The sequence below is a fragment of the Scyliorhinus torazame genome, chromosome 12 (genome assembly GCF_047496885.1).
Source record: "Scyliorhinus torazame isolate Kashiwa2021f chromosome 12, sScyTor2.1, whole genome shotgun sequence".
Classification (NCBI taxonomy): Eukaryota; Metazoa; Chordata; class Chondrichthyes; order Carcharhiniformes; family Scyliorhinidae; genus Scyliorhinus; species Scyliorhinus torazame.
Genome location: NC_092718.1, coordinates 227604609 through 227617329, shown reverse-complemented (window position 1 = coordinate 227617329; position 12721 = coordinate 227604609). Strand labels below are relative to the sequence as shown.

Genomic DNA, 12721 nt, shown 5'->3' with positions numbered 1-12721 from the left:
CCTTCAGGAACTGTCCCCCAGTGAGAGTCAGCACCTTCAGGAACAGTGTCCCAGTGAGAGTCAGCACCTTCAGGAACAGTGTCCCAGTGAGAGTCAGCATCTTCAGGAAATGTCCCCCAGTGAGAGTCAGCACCTTCAGGAACTGTGTCCCAGTGAGTCAGCACCTTCAGGAACTGTGTCCCAGGGAGAGTCAGCACCTTCAGGAACTGTCTCCCAGTGAGAGTCAGCACCTTCAGGAACTGTGTCCCAGTGAGAGTCAGCATCTTCAGAAAATGTCCCCCAGTGAGAGTCAGCACCTTCAGGAACTGTCCCCCCAGTGAGAGTCAGCACCTTCAGGAACTGTCCCCCAGTGAGAATCAGCACCTTCAGGAACTGTCCCCAGTGAGAGTCAGCACCTTCAGGAACTGTCCCCAGTGAGAGTCAGCACCTTCAGGAACTGTCCCCAGTGAGAGTCAGCACCTTCAGGAACTGTCTCCAGTGAGAGTCAGCAACTTCAGGAACTGTCCGCCAGTGAGAGTCAGCACCTTCAGGAACTGTGTCCCAGTGAGAGTCAGCACCTTCAGGAACTGTCACCCAGTGAGAGTCAGCACCTTCAGGAACTGTCCCCCAGTGAGAGTCAGCACCTTCAGGAACTGTGTCCCAGTGAGAGTCAGCATCTTCAGGAACTGTGTCCCAGTGAGAGTCAGCACCTTCAGGAACGGTTTCCCAGTGAGAGTCAGCACCTTCAGGAACTGTACTCCAGTGAGAGTCAGCACCTTCAGGAACTGTACTCCAGTGAGAGTCAGCACCTTCAGGAACTGTGTCCCAGTGAGAGTCAGCACCTTCAGGAACTGTGTCCCAGTGAGAGTCAGCATCTTCAGGAACTGTGTCCCAGTGAGAGTCAGCACCTTCAGGAACTGTTTCCCAGTGAGAGTCAGCACCTTCAGGAACTGTACTCCAGTGAGAGTCAGCACCTTCAGGAACTGTACTCCAGTGAGAGTCAGCACCTTCAGGAACTGTCTCCCAGTGAGACTGAGCACCTTCAGGAACTGTGTCCCCCAGTGAGAGTCAGCACCTTCAGGAACTGTCCGCCAGTGAGAGTCAGCACCTTCAGGAACTGTCTCCCAGTGAGAGTCAGCACCTTCAGGAACTGTCTCCAGTGAGAGTCAGCACCTTCAGGAACTGTGTCCCAGTCAGAGTCAGCACCTTCAGGAACTGTGTCCCAGTGAGAGTCAGCACCTTCAGGAACTGTCCCCAGTGAGAGTCAGCACCTTGAGGAACTGTCCCCAGTGAGACTGAGCACCTTCAGGAACTGTGTCCCCCAGTGAGAGTCAGCACCTTCAGGAACTGTACTCCAGTGAGAGTCAGCTCCTTCAGGAACTGTACTCCAGTGAGAGTCAGCACCTTCAGGAACTGTCTCCCAGTGAGACTGAGCACCTTCAGGAACTGTGTCCCCCAGTGAGAGTCAGCACCTTCAGGAACTGTCCGCCAGTGAGAGTCAGCACCTTCAGGAACTGTCTCCCAGTGAGAGTCAGCACCTTCAGGAACTGTCTCCAGTGAGAGTCAGCACCTTCAGGAACTGTGTCCCAGTGAGAGTCAGCACCTTCAGGAACTGTGTCCCAGTGAGAGTCAGCACCTTCAGGAACTGTCCCCAGTGAGAGTCAGCACCTTGAGGAACTGTCCCCAGTGAGACTGAGCACCTTCAGGAACTGTGTCCCCCAATGAGAGTCAGCACCTTCAGGAACTGTCCGCCAGTGAGAGTCAGCACCTTCAGGAACTGTGTCCCAGTGAGAGTCAGCACCTTCAGGAACTGTCACCCAGTGAGAGTCAGCACCTTCAGGAACTGTCCCCCAGTGAGAGTCAGCACCTTCAGGAACTGTGTCCCAGTGAGAGTCAGCATCTTCAGGAACTGTGTCCCAGTGAGAGTCAGCACCTTCAGGAACGGTTTCCCAGTGAGAGTCAGCACCTTCAGGAACTGTACTCCAGTGAGAGTCAGCACTTCAGGAACTGTACTCCAGTGAGAGTCAGCACCTTCAGGAACTGTGTCCCAGTGAGAGTCAGCACCTTCAGGAACTGTGTCCCAGTGAGAGTCAGCATCTTCAGGAACTGTGTCCCAGTGAGAGTCAGCACCTTCAGGAACTGTTTCCCAGTGAGAGTCAGCACCTTCAGGAACTGTCCCCCAGTGAGAGTCAGCACCTTCAGGAACAGTGTCCCAGTGAGAGTCAGCACCTTCAGGAACAGTGTCCCAGTGAGAGTCAGCATCTTCAGGAAATGTCCCCCAGTGAGAGTCAGCACCTTCAGGAACTGTGTCCCAGTGAGTCAGCACCTTCAGGAACTGTGTCCCAGGGAGAGTCAGCACCTTCAGGAACTGTCTCCCAGTGAGAGTCAGCACCTTCAGGAACTGTGTCCCAGTGAGAGTCAGCATCTTCAGAAAATGTCCCCCAGTGAGAGTCAGCACCTTCAGGAACTGTCCCCCCAGTGAGAGTCAGCACCTTCAGGAATTGTCCCCCAGTGAGAGTCAGCACCTTCAGGAACTGTCCCCAGTGAGAGTCAGCACCTTCAGGAACTGTCCCCAGTGAGAGTCAGCACCTTCAGGAACTGTCCCCAGTGAGAGTCAGCACCTTCAGGAACTGTCTCCAGTGGGAGTCAGCAACTTCAGGAACTGTCCGCCAGTGAGAGTCAGCACCTTCAGGAACTGTGTCCCAGTGAGAGTCAGCACCTTCAGGAACTGTTTCCCAGTGAGAGTCAGCACCTTCAGGAACTGTACTCCAGTGAGAGTCAGCACCTTCAGGAACTGTACTCCAGTGAGAGTCAGCACCTTCAGGAACTGTCTCCCAGTGAGACTGAGCACCTTCAGGAACTGTGTCCCCCAGTGAGAGTCAGCACCTTCAGGAACTGTCCGCCAGTGAGAGTCAGCACCTTCAGGAACTGTCTCCCAGTGAGAGTCAGCACCTTCAGGAACTGTCTCCAGTGAGAGTCAGCACCTTCAGGAACTGTGTCCCAGTGAGAGTCAGCACCTTCAGGAACTGTGTCCCAGAGAGAGTCAGCACCTTCAGGAACTGTCCCCAGTGAGAGTCAGCACCTTGAGGAACTGTCCCCAGTGAGACTGAGCACCTTCAGGAACTGTGTCCCCCAGTGAGAGTCAGCACCTTCAGGAACTGTCCGCCAGTGAGAGTCAGCACCTTCAGGAACTGTGTCCCAGTGAGAGTCAGCACCTTCAGGAACTGTCACCCAGTGAGAGTCAGCACCTTCAGGAACTGTCCCCCAGTGAGAGTCAGCACCTTCAGGAACTGTGTCCCAGTGAGAGTCAGCATCTTCAGGAACTGTGTCCCAGTGAGAGTCAGCACCGTCAGGAACGGTACTCCAGTGAGAGTCAGCACCTTCAGGAACTGTTTCCCTGTGAGAGTCAGCACCTTCAGGAACTGTGTCCCAGTGAGAGTCAGCACCTTCAGGAACTGTGTCCCAGTGAGAGTCAGCACCTTCAGGAACTGTACTCCAGTGAGAGTCAGCACCTTCAGGAACTGTGTCCCAGTGAGAGTCAGCACCTTCAGGAACTGTGTCCCAGTGAGAGTCAGCATCTTCAGGAACTGTGTCCCAGTGAGAGTCAGCACCTTCAGGAACTGTTTCCCAGTGAGAGTCAGCACCTTCAGGAACTGTACTCCAGTGAGAGTCAGCACCTTCAGGAACTGTACTCCAGTGAGAGTCAGCACCTTCAGGAACTGTCTCCCAGTGAGACTGAGCACCTTCAGGAACTGTGTCCCCCAGTGAGAGTCAGCACCTTCAGGAACTGTCCGCCAGTGAGAGTCAGCACCTTCAGGAACTGTCTCCCAGTGAGAGTCAGCACCTTCAGGAACTGTCACCCAGTGAGAGTCAGCACCTTCAGGAACTGTCCCCCAGTGAGAGTCAGCACCTTCAGGAACTGTGTCCCAGTGAGAGTCAGCACCTTCAGGAACTGTCCCCAGTGAGAGTCAGCACCTTCAGGAACTGTCCCCAGTGAGAGTCAGCACCTTCAGGAACTGTCCCCAGTGAGAGTCAGCACCTTCAGGAACTGTCTCCAGTGAGAGTCAGCAACTTCAGGAACTGTCCGCCAGTGAGAGTCAGCACCTTCAGGAACTGTGTCCCAGTGAGAGTCAGCACCTTCAGGAACTGTCACCCAGTGAGAGTCAGCACCTTCAGGAACTGTCCCCCAGTGAGAGTCAGCACCTTCAGGAACTGTGTCCCAGTGAGAGTCAGCATCTTCAGGAACTGTGTCCCAGTGAGAGTCAGCACCTTCAGGAACGGTTTCCCAGTGAGAGTCAGCACCTTCAGGAACTGTACTCCAGTGAGAGTCAGCACCTTCAGGAACTGTACTCCAGTGAGAGTCAGCACCTTCAGGAACTGTGTCCCAGTGAGAGTCAGCACCTTCAGGAACTGTGTCCCAGTGAGAGTCAGCATCTTCAGGAACTGTGTCCCAGTGAGAGTCAGCACCTTCAGGAACTGTTTCCCAGTGAGAGTCAGCACCTTCAGGAACTGTACTCCAGTGAGAGTCAGCACCTTCAGTAACTGTACTCCAGTGAGAGTCAGCACCTTCAGGAACTGTCTCCCAGTGAGACTGAGCACCTTCAGGAACTGTGTCCCCCAGTGAGAGTCAGCACCTTCAGGAACTGTCCGCCAGTGAGAGTCAGCACCTTCAGGAACTGTCTCCCAGTGAGAGTCAGCACCTTCAGGAACTGTCTCCAGTGAGAGTCAGCACCTTCAGGAACTGTGTCCCAGTGAGAGTCAGCACCTTCAGGAACTGTCCCCAGTGAGAGTCAGCACCTTGAGGAACTGTCCCCAGTGAGACTGAGCACCTTCAGGAACTGTGTCCCCCAGTGAGAGTCAGCACCTTCAGGAACTGTCCGCCAGTGAGAGTCAGCACCTTCAGGAACTGTGTCCCAGTGAGAGTCAGCACCTTCAGGAACTGTCACCCAGTGAGAGTCAGCACCTTCAGGAACTGTCCCCCAGTGAGAGTCAGCACCTTCAGGAACTGTGTCCCAGTGAGAGTCAGCATCTTCAGGAACTGTGTCCCAGTGAGAGTCAGCACCTTCAGGAACGGTTTCCCAGTGAGAGTCAGCACCTTCAGGAACTGTACTCCAGTGAGAGTCAGCACTTCAGGAACTGTACTCCAGTGAGAGTCAGCACCTTCAGGAACTGTGTCCCAGTGAGAGTCAGCACCTTCAGGAACTGTGTCCCAGTGAGAGTCAGCATCTTCAGGAACTGTGTCCCAGTGAGAGTCAGCACCTTCAGGAACTGTTTCCCAGTGAGAGTCAGCACCTTCAGGAACTGTCCCCCAGTGAGAGTCAGCACCTTCAGGAACAGTGTCCCAGTGAGAGTCAGCACCTTCAGGAACAGTGTCCCAGTGAGAGTCAGCATCTTCAGGAAATGTCCCCCAGTGAGAGTCAGCACCTTCAGGAACTGTGTCCCAGTGAGTCAGCACCTTCAGGAACTGTGTCCCAGGGAGAGTCAGCACCTTCAGGAACTGTCTCCCAGTGAGAGTCAGCACCTTCAGGAACTGTGTCCCAGTGAGAGTCAGCATCTTCAGAAAATGTCCCCCAGTGAGAGTCAGCACCTTCAGGAACTGTCCCCCCAGTGAGAGTCAGCACCTTCAGGAACTGTCCCCCAGTGAGAGTCAGCACCTTCAGGAACTGTCCCCAGTGAGAGTCAGCACCTTCAGGAACTGTCCCCAGTGAGAGTCAGCACCTTCAGGAACTGTCCCCAGTGAGAGTCAGCACCTTCAGGAACTGTCTCCAGTGAGAGTCAGCACCTTCAGGAACTGTCCCCCAGTGAGAGTCAGCACCTTCAGGAACTGTGTCCCAGTGAGAGTCAGCATCTTCAGGAACTGTGTCCCAGTGAGAGTCAGCACCTTCAGGAACGGTTTCACAGTGAGAGTCAGCACCTTCAGGAACTGTACTCCAGTGAGAGTCAGCACCTTCAGGAACTGTACTCCAGTGAGAGTCAGCACCTTCAGGAACTGTGTCCCAGTGAGAGTCAGCACCTTCAGGAACTGTGTCCCAGTGAGAGTCAGCATCTTCAGGAACTGTGTCCCAGTGAGAGTCAGCACCTTCAGGAACTGTTTCCCAGTGAGAGTCAGCACCTTCAGGAACTGTACTCCAGTGAGAGTCAGCACCTTCAGGAACTGTACTCCAGTGAGAGTCAGCACCTTCAGGAACTGTCTCCCAGTGAGACTGAGCACCTTCAGGAACTGTGTCCCCCAGTGAGAGTCAGCACCTTCAGGAACTGTCCGCCAGTGAGAGTCAGCACCTTCAGGAACTGTCTCCCAGTGAGAGTCAGCACCTTCAGGAACTGTCTCCAGTGAGAGTCAGCACCTTCAGGAACTGTGTCCCAGTGAGAGTCAGCACCTTCAGGAACTGTGTCCCAGTGAGAGTCAGCACCTTCAGGAACTGTCCCCAGTGAGAGTCAGCACCTTGAGGAACTGTCCCCAGTGAGACTGAGCACCTTCAGGAACTGTGTCCCCCAGTGAGAGTCAGCACCTTCAGGAACTGTCCGCCAGTGAGAGTCAGCACCTTCAGGAACTGTCACCCAGTGAGAGTCAGCACCTTCAGGAACTGTCTCCCAGTGAGACTGAGCACCTTCAGGAACTGTGTCCCCCAGTGAGAGTCAGCACCTTCAGGAACTGTCCGCCAGTGAGAGTCAGCACCTTCAGGAACTGTCTCCCAGTGAGAGTCAGCACCTTCAGGAACTGTCTCCAGTGAGAGTCAGCACCTTCAGGAACTGTGTCCCAGTGAGAGTCAGCACCTTCAGGAACTGTGTCCCAGTGAGAGTCAGCACCTTCAGGAACTGTCCCCAGTGAGAGTCAGCACCTTGAGGAACTGTCCCCAGTGAGACTGAGCACCTTCAGGAACTGTGTCCCCCAGTGAGAGTCAGCACCTTCAGGAACTGTCCGCCAGTGAGAGTCAGCACCTTCAGGAACTGTCACCCAGTGAGAGTCAGCACCTTCAGGAACTGTCCCCCAGTGAGAGTCAGCACCTTCAGGAACTGTGTCCCAGTGAGAGTCAGCATCTTCAGGAACTGTGTCCCAGTGAGAGTCAGCACCTTCAGGAACGGTACTCCAGTGAGAGTCAGCACCTTCAGGAACTGTTTCCCTGTGAGAGTCAGCACCTTCAGGAACTGTGTCCCAGTGAGAGTCAGCACCTTCAGGAACTGTGTCCCAGTGAGAGTCAGCACCTTCAGGAACTGTACTCCAGTGAGAGTCAGCATCTTCAGGAACTGTGTCCCAGTGAGAGTCAGCACCTTCAGGAACTGTGTCCCAGTGAGAGTCAGCATCTTCAGGAACTGTGTCCCAGTGAGAGTCAGCACCTTCAGGAACTGTTTCCCAGTGAGAGTCAGCACCTTCAGGAACTGTACTCCAGTGAGAGTCAGCACCTTCAGGAACTGTACTCCAGTGAGAGTCAGCACCTTCAGGAACTGTCTCCCAGTGAGACTGAGCACCTTCAGGAACTGTGTCCCCCAGTGAGAGTCAGCACCTTCAGGAACTGTCCGCCAGTGAGAGTCAGCACCTTCAGGAACTGTCTCCCAGTGAGAGTCAGCACCTTCAGGAACTGTCACCCAGTGAGAGTCAGCACCTTCAGGAACTGTCCCCCAGTGAGAGTCAGCACCTTCAGGAACTGTGTCCCAGTGAGAGTCAGCACCTTCAGGAACTGTCCCCAGTGAGAGTCAGCACCTTCAGGAACTGTCCCCAGTGAGAGTCAGCACCTTCAGGAACTGTCCCCAGTGAGAGTCAGCACCTTCAGGAACTGTCTCCAGTGAGAGTCAGCAACTTCAGGAACTGTCCGCCAGTGAGAGTCAGCACCTTCAGGAACTGTGTCCCAGTGAGAGTCAGCACCTTCAGGAACTGTCACCCAGTGAGAGTCAGCACCTTCAGGAACTGTCCCCCAGTGAGAGTCAGCACCTTCAGGAACTGTGTCCCAGTGAGAGTCAGCATCTTCAGGAACTGTGTCCCAGTGAGAGTCAGCACCTTCAGGAACGGTTTCCCAGTGAGAGTCAGCACCTTCAGGAACTGTACTCCAGTGAGAGTCAGCACCTTCAGGAACTGTACTCCAGTGAGAGTCAGCACCTTCAGGAACTGTGTCCCAGTGAGAGTCAGCACCTTCAGGAACTGTGTCCCAGTGAGAGTCAGCATCTTCAGGAACTGTGTCCCAGTGAGAGTCAGCACCTTCAGGAACTGTTTCCCAGTGAGAGTCAGCACCTTCAGGAACTGTACTCCAGTGAGAGTCAGCACCTTCAGTAACTGTACTCCAGTGAGAGTCAGCACCTTCAGGAACTGTCTCCCAGTGAGACTGAGCACCTTCAGGAACTGTGTCCCCCAGTGAGAGTCAGCACCTTCAGGAACTGTCCGCCAGTGAGAGTCAGCACCTTCAGGAACTGTCTCCCAGTGAGAGTCAGCACCTTCAGGAACTGTCTCCAGTGAGAGTCAGCACCTTCAGGAACTGTGTCCCAGTGAGAGTCAGCACCTTCAGGAACTGTCCCCAGTGAGAGTCAGCACCTTGAGGAACTGTCCCCAGTGAGACTGAGCACCTTCAGGAACTGTGTCCCCCAGTGAGAGTCAGCACCTTCAGGAACTGTCCGCCAGTGAGAGTCAGCACCTTCAGGAACTGTCTCCCAGTGAGAGTCAGCACCTTCAGGAACTGTCTCCAGTGAGAGTCAGCACCTTCAGGAACTGTGTCCCAGTGAGAGTCAGCACCTTCAGGAACTGTGTCCCAGTGAGAGTCAGCACCTTCAGGAACTGTCCCCAGTGAGAGTCAGCACCTTGAGGAACTGTCCCCAGTGAGACTGAGCACCTTCAGGAACTGTGTCCCCCAGTGAGAGTCAGCACCTTCAGGAACTGTCCGCCAGTGAGAGTCAGCACCTTCAGGAACTGTGTCCCAGTGAGAGTCAGCACCTTCAGGAACTGTCACCCAGTGAGAGTCAGCACCTTCAGGAACTGTCCCCCAGTGAGAGTCAGCACCTTCAGGAACTGTGTCCCAGTGAGAGTCAGCACCTTCAGGAACTGTCACCCAGTGAGAGTCAGCACCTTCAGGAACTGTCCCCCAGTGAGAGTCAGCACCTTCAGGAACTGTGTCCCAGTGAGAGTCAGCATCTTCAGGAACTGTGTCCCAGTGAGAGTCAGCACCTTCAGGAACGGTTTCCCAGTGAGAGTCAGCACCTTCAGGAACTGTACTCCAGTGAGAGTCAGCACCTTCAGGAACTGTACTCCAGTGAGAGTCAGCACCTTCAGGAACTGTGTCCCAGTGAGAGTCAGCACCTTCAGGAACTGTGTCCCAGTGAGAGTCAGCATCTTCAGGAACTGTGTCCCAGTGAGAGTCAGCACCTTCAGGAACTGTTTCCCAGTGAGTGTCAGCACCTTCAGGAACTGTACTCCAGTGAGAGTCAGCACCTTCAGTAACTGTACTCCAGTGAGAGTCAGCACCTTCAGGAACTGTCTCCCAGTGAGACTGAGCACCTTCAGGAACTGTGTCCCCCCAGTGAGAGTCAGCACCTTCAGGAACTGTCCGCCAGTGAGAGTCAGCACCTTCAGGAACTGTCTCCCAGTGAGAGTCAGCACCTTCAGGAACTGTCTCCAGTGAGAGTCAGCACCTTCAGGAACTGTGTCCCAGTGAGAGTCAGCACCTTCAGGAACTGTGTCCCAGTGAGAGTCAGCACCTTCAGGAACTGTCCCCAGTGAGAGTCAGCACCTTGAGGAACTGTCCCCAGTGAGACTGAGCACCTTCAGGAACTGTGTCCCCCAGTGAGAGTCAGCACCTTCAGGAACTGTCCGCCAGTGAGAGTCAGCACCTTCAGGAACTGTGTCCCAGTGAGAGTCAGCACCTTCAGGAACTGTCACCCAGTGAGAGTCAGCACCTTCAGGAACTGTCCCCCAGTGAGAGTCAGCACCTTCAGGAACTGTGTCCCAGTGAGAGTCAGCATCTTCAGGAACTGTGTCCCAGTGAGAGTCAGCACCTTCAGGAACGGTTTCCCAGTGAGAGTCAGCACCTTCAGGAACTGTACTCCAGTGAGAGTCAGCACTTCAGGAACTGTACTCCAGTGAGAGTCAGCACCTTCAGGAACTGTGTCCCAGTGAGAGTCAGCACCTTCAGGAACTGTGTCCCAGTGAGAGTCAGCATCTTCAGGAACTGTGTCCCAGTGAGAGTCAGCACCTTCAGGAACTGTTTCCCAGTGAGAGTCAGCACCTTCAGGAACTGTCCCCCAGTGAGAGTCAGCACCTTCAGGAACAGTGTCCCAGTGAGAGTCAGCACCTTCAGGAACAGTGTCCCAGTGAGAGTCAGCATCTTCAGGAAATGTCCCCCAGTGAGAGTCAGCACCTTCAGGAACTGTGTCCCAGTGAGTCAGCACCTTCAGGAACTGTGTCCCAGGGAGAGTCAGCACCTTCAGGAACTGTCTCCCAGTGAGAGTCAGCACCTTCAGGAACTGTGTCCCAGTGAGAGTCAGCATCTTCAGAAAATGTCCCCCAGTGAGAGTCAGCACCTTCAGGAACTGTCCCCCCAGTGAGAGTCAGCACCTTCAGGAACTGTCCCCCAGTGAGAGTCAGCACCTTCAGGAACTGTCCCCAGTGAGAGTCAGCACCTTCAGGAACTGCCCCAGTGAGAGTCAGCACCTTCAGGAACTGTCCCCAGTGAGAGTCAGCACCTTCAGGAACTGTCTCCAGTGAGAGTCAGCACCTTCAGGAACTGTCCCCCAGTGAGAGTCAGCACCTTCAGGAACTGTGTCCCAGTGAGAGTCAGCATCTTCAGGAACTGTGTCCCAGTGAGAGTCAGCACCTTCAGGAACGGTTTCACAGTGAGAGTCAGCACCTTCAGGAACTGTACTCCAGTGAGAGTCAGCACCTTCAGGAACTGTACTCCAGTGAGAGTCAGCACCTTCAGGAACTGTGTCCCAGTGAGAGTCAGCACCTTCAGGAACTGTGTCCCAGTGAGAGTCAGCATCTTCAGGAACTGTGTCCCAGTGAGAGTCAGCACCTTCAGGAACTGTTTCCCAGTGAGAGTCAGCACCTTCAGGAACTGTACTCCAGTGAGAGTCAGCACCTTCAGGAACTGTACTCCAGTGAGAGTCAGCACCTTCAGGAACTGTCTCCCAGTGAGACTGAGCACCTTCAGGAACTGTGTCCCCCAGTGAGAGTCAGCACCTTCAGGAACTGTCCGCCAGTGAGAGTCAGCACCTTCAGGAACTGTCTCCCAGTGAGAGTCAGCACCTTCAGGAACTGTCTCCAGTGAGAGTCAGCACCTTCAGGAACTGTGTCCCAGTGAGAGTCAGCACCTTCAGGAACTGTGTCCCAGTGAGAGTCAGCACCTTCAGGAACTGTCCCCAGTGAGAGTCAGCACCTTGAGGAACTGTCCCCAGTGAGACTGAGCACCTTCAGGAACTGTGTCCCCCAGTGAGAGTCAGCACCTTCAGGAACTGTCCGCCAGTGAGAGTCAGCACCTTCAGGAACTGTCACCCAGTGAGAGTCAGCACCTTCAGGAACTGTCTCCCAGTGAGACTGAGCACCTTCAGGAACTGTGTCCCCCAGTGAGAGTCAGCACCTTCAGGAACTGTCCGCCAGTGAGAGTCAGCACCTTCAGGAACTGTCTCCCAGTGAGAGTCAGCACCTTCAGGAACTGTCTCCAGTGAGAGTCAGCACCTTCAGGAACTGTGTCCCAGTGAGAGTCAGCACCTTCAGGAACTGTGTCCCAGTGAGAGTCAGCACCTTCAGGAACTGTCCCCAGTGAGAGTCAGCACCTTGAGGAACTGTCCCCAGTGAGACTGAGCACCTTCAGGAACTGTGTCCCCCAGTGAGAGTCAGCACCTTCAGGAACTGTCCGCCAGTGAGAGTCAGCACCTTCAGGAACTGTCACCCAGTGAGAGTCAGCACCTTCAGGAACTGTCCCCCAGTGAGAGTCAGCACCTTCAGGAACTGTGTCCCAGTGAGAGTCAGCATCTTCAGGAACTGTGTCCCAGTGAGAGTCAGCACCTTCAGGAACGGTACTCCAGTGAGAGTCAGCACCTTCAGGAACTGTTTCCCTGTGAGAGTCAGCACCTTCAGGAACTGTGTCCCAGTGAGAGTCAGCACCTTCAGGAACTGTGTCCCAGTGAGAGTCAGCACCTTCAGGAACTGTACTCCAGTGAGAGTCAGCACCTTCAGGAACTGTGTCCCAGTGAGAGTCTGCACCTTCAGGAACTGTGTCCCAGTGAGAGTCAGCATCTTCAGGAACTGTGTCCCAGTGAGAGTCAGCACCTTCAGGAACTGTTTCCCAGTGAGAGTCAGCACCTTCAGGAACTGTACTCCAGTGAGAGTCAGCACCTTCAGGAACTGTACTCCAGTGAGAGTCAGCACCTTCAGGAACTGTCTCCCAGTGAGACTGAGCACCTTCAGGAACTGTGTCCCCCAGTGAGAGTCAGCACCTTCAGGAACTGTCCGCCAGTGAGAGTCAGCACCTTCAGGAACTGTCTCCCAGTGAGAGTCAGCACCTTCAGGAACTGTCACCCAGTGAGAGTCAGCACCTTCAGGAACTGTCCCCCAGTGAGAGTCAGCACCTTCAGGAACTGTGTCCCAGTGAGAGTCAGCACCTTCAGGAACTGTCCCCAGTGAGAGTCAGCACCTTCAGGAACTGTCCCCAGTGAGAGTCAGCACCTTCAGGAACTGTCCCCAGTGAGAGTCAGCACCTTCAGGAACTGTCTCCAGTGAGAGTCAGCAACTTCAGGAACTGTCCGCCAGTGAGAGTCAGCACCT

The 12721-nt window shown here is 54.5% G+C and overlaps 1 protein-coding gene across 2 annotated transcripts in view; it reads right to left on the bottom strand.

The window, feature by feature from the left end:
• The window catches only part of specc1 (sperm antigen with calponin homology and coiled-coil domains 1), a 103354-nt gene that overhangs the window by 41134 nt on the left and 49499 nt on the right, over positions 1-12721 (bottom strand). The gene's annotated exons all lie outside the window — the stretch shown is intronic.